Source organism: Pteronotus mesoamericanus, unplaced genomic scaffold (genome assembly GCF_021234165.1).
Source record: "Pteronotus mesoamericanus isolate MK-2021 breed Mesoamerican mustached bat unplaced genomic scaffold, CSHL_Meso_final contig_73, whole genome shotgun sequence".
Classification (NCBI taxonomy): Eukaryota; Metazoa; Chordata; class Mammalia; order Chiroptera; family Mormoopidae; genus Pteronotus; species Pteronotus mesoamericanus.
The window spans coordinates 28891815-28901131 of NW_026555245.1; positions in this window are offsets into that span (position 1 = coordinate 28891815).

A 9317-nucleotide genomic window follows, 5' to 3' on the forward strand; every position below is an offset into this window, starting at 1 on the left:
TGCAGGCTGTCACGGTTGGTTGTGGATTCCCTCCCCCGGAGAAGCAGCCACAGCTGTGTGTCCTGTGAGAGGACTGAAGCGCTTGCTGCGCATGAAGCAGAAGAAAACCAGCATAAATCGCAGTCCTAATTGCCCATATGGGAGACCTGCAAGAAGGGAGTGAGGGTAATGGAAGAGCAGGGCAAGCTGTGAGCAGAAGGCCGAGAACAGAGGGCTGAGGGAAAAGCAGCCACCATGTCAGGAAGCTCTGGAAATTGCTGTTTCTGTTACTGCTGCTAGAGATCCAAAAAACAAAAGTCTGATGGTGTGAGGACTGAACTCCATTTTCTGTGTGAGTTTGAATAAAAAGAAAGATAAACAGAACCTTTCACCGATAGGCATATTTTAGAGTTCAAGTATGACATGACGGGTCCAAAATAGATTCCACATGATTGGAGCAGGTCCAGAATCGCAGTCCCTGAATAGCAATCAGTGCTGGAAGCTAAGAGCCGGCATCCACGATCCTCACATAAAACAGGGAAGAAACAGCAAATCCTACACAGCTGTTAGTGAATAAGGACAATCCATACGTGGAGTTTTATACTATAGGCACATTTTCTTAAATTACTCAGCTTAGTTTAAATTGAGGGTCTCTTTGACTTTTTACGTGTCTTTAATGACTACCCAGAACCTTACAACAACTTTGTTTTCATGAATTTTCCTCTCAAAGAAAGAGAGTTATGTTCTTTGCAATACTCAATCCAGGCAGAACTAATGACCCAAGGGTTTCATGCTGGTTTATTTTCATGGAAAGCCCCTTATAATTTGAAACCACACAGGTTACAAGCATCTCAGAAGATACAAGCTAAAAAGTCCAGGATCTTATGGCTTCGTCACGAGGTGGTGGGGGCTTCTTGCTCAGCACCAGGGCAGGCTCTTCTACCGCAACAAAACTGACCCTCTCTGACAAACCGCACAGAGGAGAAGAAGCAAAGGAAGGAAGGGGAACAGGAAGGAGGTAAAGAAGAAAGGCTACAGGGAAAAACACACGGCTACAGGAGAAACGGAGTCCAGGGGACCCAGACATTCCCTCTTCCACTCATAGTAACTATTTTCCCTTAAAATAGTCACCAGAAAGTTTTCATGATCAGCACTGGCCTCATTTGGCTAATGTTTATCACCTTTTACAAAGCTTCAAATTGTTACTATTTGAGGAGGTCTGCTTTAGGTCGTTCCCCATCTCAAAACCTAATCTTAAGAGCTCCTGTTTTAAATGTGTCTTTGTGAGAAAATATCAACCCATGAATGTTCCCTCTGCTCTTTGGGAGTGGGGGTGTGGGGTGGGGGTGGCAATATATCATGAAAATAAGTAAAGTAATAATAAATGGAGAATCAATCACTTATGGAGGAACAGCTGGGGCAGCGTGCATTACAACTGCTCTCAGACTGACCAGGAAGTTGGCATGCTGCCTCAAACCAGGACAGAAATGAGACAAATAGATTTCCCCCCTCTGTGTTGATATCCCCTCCATTATTTGGATGTTCCCATACATAATTGAAATTCTGTGACTTTCACTTTGGCACATCATTGACTGTTTAAGTTTCCAGGTATTTCCCTTTGGTTGTATTAATAGGAATCATCCTTTAGAAACTGAGGAATGATCAAACTAAAGATCAGCAGTTCAGAGTCCCTACAGGATATCCTTCCAATAGGGTGAAAAATGTATGGAATAAAAATGACAAATTTCTTTCTCTCCTCGTGTCATGGGGTGACTAATGCAAACCTTAACAACACAAAGAAATAGTACTTCCAGAAAAATTTCTGGTCACTTTGGAGCTTTGTTTTATTTGTCTCTATTACTTGCAGTGAATTCAGGACTATAGCATATTTGTTTAAGTGAAGGCCTGTGATGGCCTGCTCAAGTTTTATTACTAAGGTTACAAACAAACAAAAAAAAAACTTTAGTGCATTACAAAGCATTGATTTACAGTTTTCACAAATACCATGAAATCACACATTCTTAATGCTTACAGTTTATAGCAACTTTTAAGGATCATCTGGTCTAGTCCTGCACCTTCAGAGAAATAGGTTTTACTCTTTATAATTGATAAAGCATCTGAACTTTTTAAAAGTAAACTGTCCCAACTGAGTCCAGCTAATAAAAAGTATTCTAAGAACTGGAAGTCTTGTCTTCTGTTCCTGCTACAATTCTTTGTTTAGACTGAAAATCCAACCAGCCTTAAATCCATAGAGAGAAAAAGTAGACTAGCCCTGACTGGTGTGGCTCAGTTGGTTGGGCGCTGTCCCACAAAGTGAAAGGTTGCCAGTTGGGTTACACATACCTGCGTTGCAGGTTCTGTTCATGGTCAGGGCATGGGCAAGAGGCAACCAATAGATAGTTCTCTCTCATACCGGTGTTTCTCTCACTTTCCTTCTCCCTCCCTTCCCCTCTCTCTAAAAATGGAAGGAAGGAAGGAAGGAAGGAAGGAAGGAAGGAAGGAAGGAAGGAAGGAAGGAAGGAAGGAAGGAAGGAAGGAGAGAGGGAGGGAGGGAGAAACGGGAAGGAGAAAGAAAGAGTCAAATCATGGTTTCCAGGGATCAGGGACAGGGAGAATGGTGAATGGCTACTTAATTGGGACATGGTTTGCTTTTGGGGTGACAAAAAAGTTCTGCAACTATATCGTGGTGATAGTTGTGCAATATTGTGAATGTACTAAATGGTACTGAACTGTGCATTTTAAAATAGTAAATTTTATGTTATATAAATTTTACCTAAAAAAACAAGAATAATATATTGCCTTTGACTGTAAGAAATAAAAATTAATACAGTTTTGCTATTAACTCCTCTACTTCCTATCAAGCTTTTTGAGGTCATGGGATGAATCTTAGCATCTATTTAGTGCTAGAATACCCAGAATCATGTATAATGATTATATTGAAACTTTTCCCCAAAACAATACCAACTAGCCTTTAAATCATCTCAAATAGCAAATGTCTTTTTTTGGTGGATGAGTTTATAACATTACCTTAGTTTTTTGTCTAACCCCCCTTACTCCACTATTGAGTCAGATAAAATTATCTAAGACCTGAATGGAGCTAGTTAACCTCCTAGAGGTTATATTTTACATTATTTTTTTTTTAATTCTCACCCAAGAATATATTCATTGATTTTAGAGAAAGAAGAAGGGAAAGAGAGAAAGAAACATGGATGTGAGAGAGAAACACCAATCAGTTGCCTCCCATACACACCCTGACCAGAGATCGAACAGCCTAGGTATATGTTCTGTCTGGGGGTGAACCTGCAACCTTTTGGCATACGCGACGACACTCCAACCAACTGAGCCACTCAGCCAGGGCAAGGGTAGATATATTTTAGTCAATGGTGTGCCCCAGTGATACCTAGCATAGTTCTGTGACTCAATATATCCTCATTAAATATTTGTCAAGAGGGTGAGAAATGACTCTCCTGGGATTCCCCAGGAACTGGGAAGGGCTGTTCCCACACAAGAACAGAATGGTTAACGTGTCTACTTTAAGGCTAGTAACACATCACATTTGATTATTCTAGCCCAGTAAACTCATCAAGACCATGTTCAAGCCAGGCATCGCACTAACCCCAAGGCAGCTTAACAATTATTTCTCAACCAGAGAAAAAGGGTGACAAGAGTCAGCCCTGTATATTAATATCCTCTTAGATAGCAGGACAAGAAATGAGTCTGTTGTTTCAATATAGATCTACCTCTCACTATCGATCTTAATCTTCTCATGAAAACTCTCTAAAAGGAAAGCTATTAATTGAGAAGAGAACATTTACTAATTTCAATGGAAAAAGATATGGTAAATATAATACCAACCCAAGACATCCAATTTCACAGACAGAAGAATACATTATTAAATAATGAAAACAAGTTTATATAAGTAAAACAAACTTAGAAGTTCCATATAAAATATAGTGAATTATACTTATTATTTTTTCTTGCTACTACTGTCTTCAATTGTTCAAACTTTTAGCAGTTTGTAATTATGTTTAACTCAGTTGCTTAAAAAAATAAATGTTACAAGCAAAAATACCTTCAGTGCAAAATAAAATCTAAGTTTGAGAGCTTCAAAACACGTGGAAATAATGCACTCACATGACAGTCTTACTAGATGCTATCTCTTCATCCCTTTCACATGACCTGTACATACAGTAATACGCAAGTAAATAGTTAACTATTTTTTCAGGGAAAAATAGCATATGCAAACAATTATATTATAATTTTTACAGATATAAAGAATGGTAGCACACAATTTATACATAATAAAGTATACGACACTCTTAATTGTAATTTCCACAGAGCCAATTGATTCTCAAAGAATGCTTTAGTTGAATTTGCCTAACTCTTCTATCTGTAGCTAACCTACAGCTGCAATTGATAAATGTGTGTAGCACCAACATGAACACAGGTTGATTTTTTAATTTAATGTTTATATTAATGAACAAGACAAAAATGAAACAAGGAAGATGCATCCCTAAACTTTCCATGATTGTCAATTATAAACTTTCTTGTTGAATTAAAAAAAATAGATTTTGAATACTAGAGGAATATTTCTTCAATCATTCTCCACTATTCAGAATATAACTATAATTATGTATAGTATAATGTTTCCACTTTATAGATACAATTGATATAAATAACCATAAGAGCATAAATAATAAAATAATGTTATTTTATCTATGCTCTGATTGAAATTGTTATTTTTATCAAAGAATAGAAAAATAAAATAATTAGGAATTGATAACTTTGGAATATTATTGTTTTGGTTTTGGTACAATTTTATAAATTGTAAGTATACACAATTTAATTTTTAATAATGGCTCTATTTAATAGGTGGTTAGAAAACTCTTGAAAATCAAACAAATAGGTGCATGCAAGCTATCCTTAGCTGGCCATGGCACACCGCTGTGAGTATAAAAAGTAAAATATTTTAGAGTCATCCAACAAGGGTACACAATTTAAATTTTCCTTAGGATAGTCTTTAATTAGAAATTATTAGAATTGAGTCATTGGTTTTCCTTTTCCTATAAACATGTTACAGCACATTTATTTAGTGTGTTTTTTGTTGAAAATAGTCATTTCAACAACAACAAAAAACTGATTTGTTCAAAAAGCAATATAACTTTTTAAAAGTCAATGTGGCAAAAGTCATTAAGATTCATTTTGTGAAGTAACTTTGCATTATGAATACACAAAACTTAAACCCACTTTGATATCATATGATGCTATAAAATTAAACAAAGGGCTCTCATATTTTTAATTTGTTTTCTTACTTGTACTTCAACTGTCTCTGATTCATAAGAACCAATCCTGAATCAGGTAAGAGTTATAAGACGCTCATATCACAGAATCTTACACAAAAGTAGTCTAAAATGTGCACTGAAACCTGAGGTAGGATGAGCAGAAAATATTACCATTGCATTCTTACCTGGTCTACTTAGCTGAACAGTTACAAACCAAAGTTTCTAGTTCTTAAGGTTTTCCTTTACTCTCATTGCTCAGAATTTGTAACTGTTTTATTCACCCCTGAGGCCACAAGGTAACAATACTATCTATGTCAACAGGACACTGGAAATGTTGGCCATCAAAACTGATAGTGGGGACAAGTCTTTTAACAAAAGAGTGGGGACCACATTGGTCTGCATAGTCTTACTTTTCTCAAGAATGTTGATATGACTAAATTGAAAGGAAAACAAGTATACACAGTAAAACTGTTTTAGATGATGCCATTGTTACTCTCAGGGGTGATTTTTACAGTTTCTTTTTGGTTGAAATAGAACCATGAAAAAGAAAAACATACACTGCATCTTCCTCGCAACATATATTACAATTCTCTGTCCTGTGTGGGGGGCAAAGAGATAGGTATTACATTTCCCCAAAAGACAAAATTGAGAAAAGGACTTTGGTGAAAGTAATTCCCAAGTGGTGACCATGGGAACTAGGGGTGAGAGAATGAGAAGAGTGAGATGGGAAGGGAGAAAGGCCCAGTCAAGGGTGTGTCATTATCTGGGTACCGCGGAGGACAGCTGGGACTGTTGGGGAACCCTTTGAGGAAACATAGAATTTACTTCAGATTTATCCTCTAAAGGCCATGAGGCTGGGGAGTTATCATCTGTCTCCATTTCCCGTGGGTTGAGGGAATATTAACCCCAGCACACTTCCAGGCTGTGCCACTCTTGGGTTGAGTGAGCACTAGCAGTTTCGGAGTTTTGTTCCTCTCATATCATCAGGAGCACTGCTCACAGAGCAACCCCCACAGGCCCTACAGGAACCTATCACTTACCGCTCAACCAGAGAACCAGTTGGCAGAAAGCCTCAAAAGGGATGGAAGATCAGCAGAGCCTGAGGTGAGATACTCTCAGTGTGCATAAACCTTTCTACCAAGCTGCACCCCAAATCCAAGTTGGCCTGAGGTAATTTAGCAAAGACAAAAAAAAATGGCCATGAAGCCCCAAATTTTTCCCATTTGTTTAACCATTACTGAGCACCAACTCTCCCCATCAGGAGCAACAGTACTTGGGAAATGAACACAAGCACCAGCCACAACCCAGTCTCTGTGTTTTTGGCACTCACAGTCCAGCCATAGCTGAGCCTCGAACTGGTGTTCAGAGCAGTCGCAGAAGCTGGTGCCCTTGCCTTTGCTCAGCAATGTTGCCCAGAAAGGGTTTCCAGGGCTTCTGCCACTGGAAGTGATACTGGCTAGTAAGTCTCTTCCTTAGTGTGTTAGAGGGTCAATGGCATTGTCACTTGCAGCCTCTCCGTGTTGGCATTCAACAATTATTGTGCTTCTTTCCAATGTTAGGCATGATAAGAATTTGAATATAAAACTAAATGAGTTTCATATTCCGCTCCAGGAAAGATAGAAACATTTAACATGTATTGAGTGCCTACTAAGTGTGGCATACTGTTCTTAGAGTTTTGTATATTAATTGGTACATTTTTCTACCACAAAAGAGGTAGATGAACTGACCTCTGTTCCACAGATGAGAAAACTGATACTGAGGGAAAAATAGTTACAAGGCCTTGAAAGTAGCAAATAATAAAGATGTTCCTTTCTGACTGGTTGGCTCAAAAAACTGTACTTTGTATGCAATACTCTTCTATTTTATAGATTGTATGAAAACTTTATTAAAGTTTAATTGAGATTAAATGAATGATTTTGTTAAACCTAATAAACATATAAATTAATAAGTTTCCATATTAAAAGCCAAAGACTCTTACTATATGTTATTTTAGTAAATCCAATGCTACAGATAAGACTAGTATCAAAATAACACAGAAACATTTAAGTAGCTTGTACAAATACTTGTCAGGCAGAAAACATGAGGGGAGACAAAAATAACATTTATCGAGGTTTTAGATTGAAATGATAATATATCCACCACAAATAAACCTTTATGATCAAAGAAAACCAGTAATAAAATATTAAATAAAACTATTATGACTATAAATACAAGAAAAATTGACAGACTAAAATGTGAAGAATCTTGACAATTTTTCAATAACTTGATTGATCAGATAAATACAAACAATGTAACTAGAGAAAAGTTAGATAATATATTAATCAGATTTAAGTAAGTATATTAAATATAGCATACTATAAGCTTATACATTTTTTAGTATTCACTTTTGAAAATCAAACTTATTAGCTCATAGAGAAAGCCTCAATAGATGTCAAAAGGAGAACATATTAAAACCACATCTTCTAAACTTAAATCTATACAGTGAAAACCAGTAACAGGATTTACTCCTCCATTCTCTTGACAATCCCCTCTTCATTCACATGCACATTCTAACCACTGGGTCATTATAAAACATTTCTAAACCTTATTTGAAAAAAAATTTAATATTCAGATAGCAAGAAAATACCAAAAATGGGAATATAATTTATCAAATAAACAAAAACAGCCAAATTATGTTCAGGGGTCAAATCAGGGCTATCTGTTTTTCAATTTTTAAAGAATAAAATAACCAAAATTAAATTAAGGTCTTTATCCAAGAGGTTAAAAATATACCAAAACATAAACCTAAGAAAATATAAAAAGAAAAAATACAATTAGAAAATAGAAAATAGTAGAATAGATCAGTTTTTTTTTCCAGGTAACAAAGAAAATCTACAAAGCAGCAAGACTATCTTGGAAAGAAAAAAAGAGAAAGAAGTTAAACTTTTAAAATTAGGAAGGAGAATGAAAAATAAGAGCTGATTCAGAGTTGTTTAAAAATACTGAAAATCTTGACAACATGATGAAATGATCAATTATATGAGAAAGTAGGATTTATTCAAACTAAGTCCAAATTGATTTGGTGTAAATAGAAAACCCACCAAGAATAAAATGAAAATGTTACAGAAAATTACCTGTAAAATGTTTCTAAACCAGATGTGTCTTCCAATGAGACTTTTCACATTTTTAAGAAACAGGTAATCTCCATATTACATAAACTCTACCTCAGCTCATAGAAACAGATGGAAAGTATTAAAATTAATTTTGAAAAGCTAGTATAATTTTGAAATAGAATATGGAGAGAAAGAACAAAGAAGTAGTAAGATAATTTTGATTATAAATACAGAAGAATTGTAAATAAATAAGCAAATTAAATGCAATAATAAAATTTTAAAAAGAACCTATTATAATTATAGATAATGCAAGCAATGAAAAGATAGTTTCCTAAAAGGGAAATTTATTAATAGAAATATCACATAAATAGATGACAAGAGAAAAAATAAATCCACCCACCCCCACCTCCCTCCCTCAATCCTTCCCCACTTTGGCTCTTTCCATGGGTCCTTTATACATGTTCCTTGATTTGACCCTTCTTCCTTTCCCTGTTATCTACCTCCCTCCCACCATTGTCTGTTTCTTTTTTCTTTCAATGTCACTGGTTATATTTTCCTTACTTGTCTGTTTTGTTGATTAGGTTTCACTTATAGGTGAGATCATATGGTATTTGTCTTTTACCACCTGACCTATTTCACTTAGCATGATGCTCTTCAGTTCCATCCATGCTGTCATGAAGAGTAGCATCTCTTTCTTCCTTTCTTCCCTTTCTTCCCTTTCTTCCCTTTCTTCCCTTTCTTCCCTTTCTTTTCTTCCTTTCTTCCTTTCTTCCTTTCTTCCTTCCTTTCTTCCTTCCTTTCTTCCCTCCTTTCTTCCCTCCTTTCTTCCCTCCTTTCTTCCCTCCTTTCTTCCCTCCTTTCTTCCCTCCTTTCTTCCCTCCTTTCTTCCCTCCTTTCTTCCTCCCTTCCTTCCTTCCTTCCTTCCTTCCTTCCTTCCTTCCTTCCTTCCTTTCTTTCTTTCTTT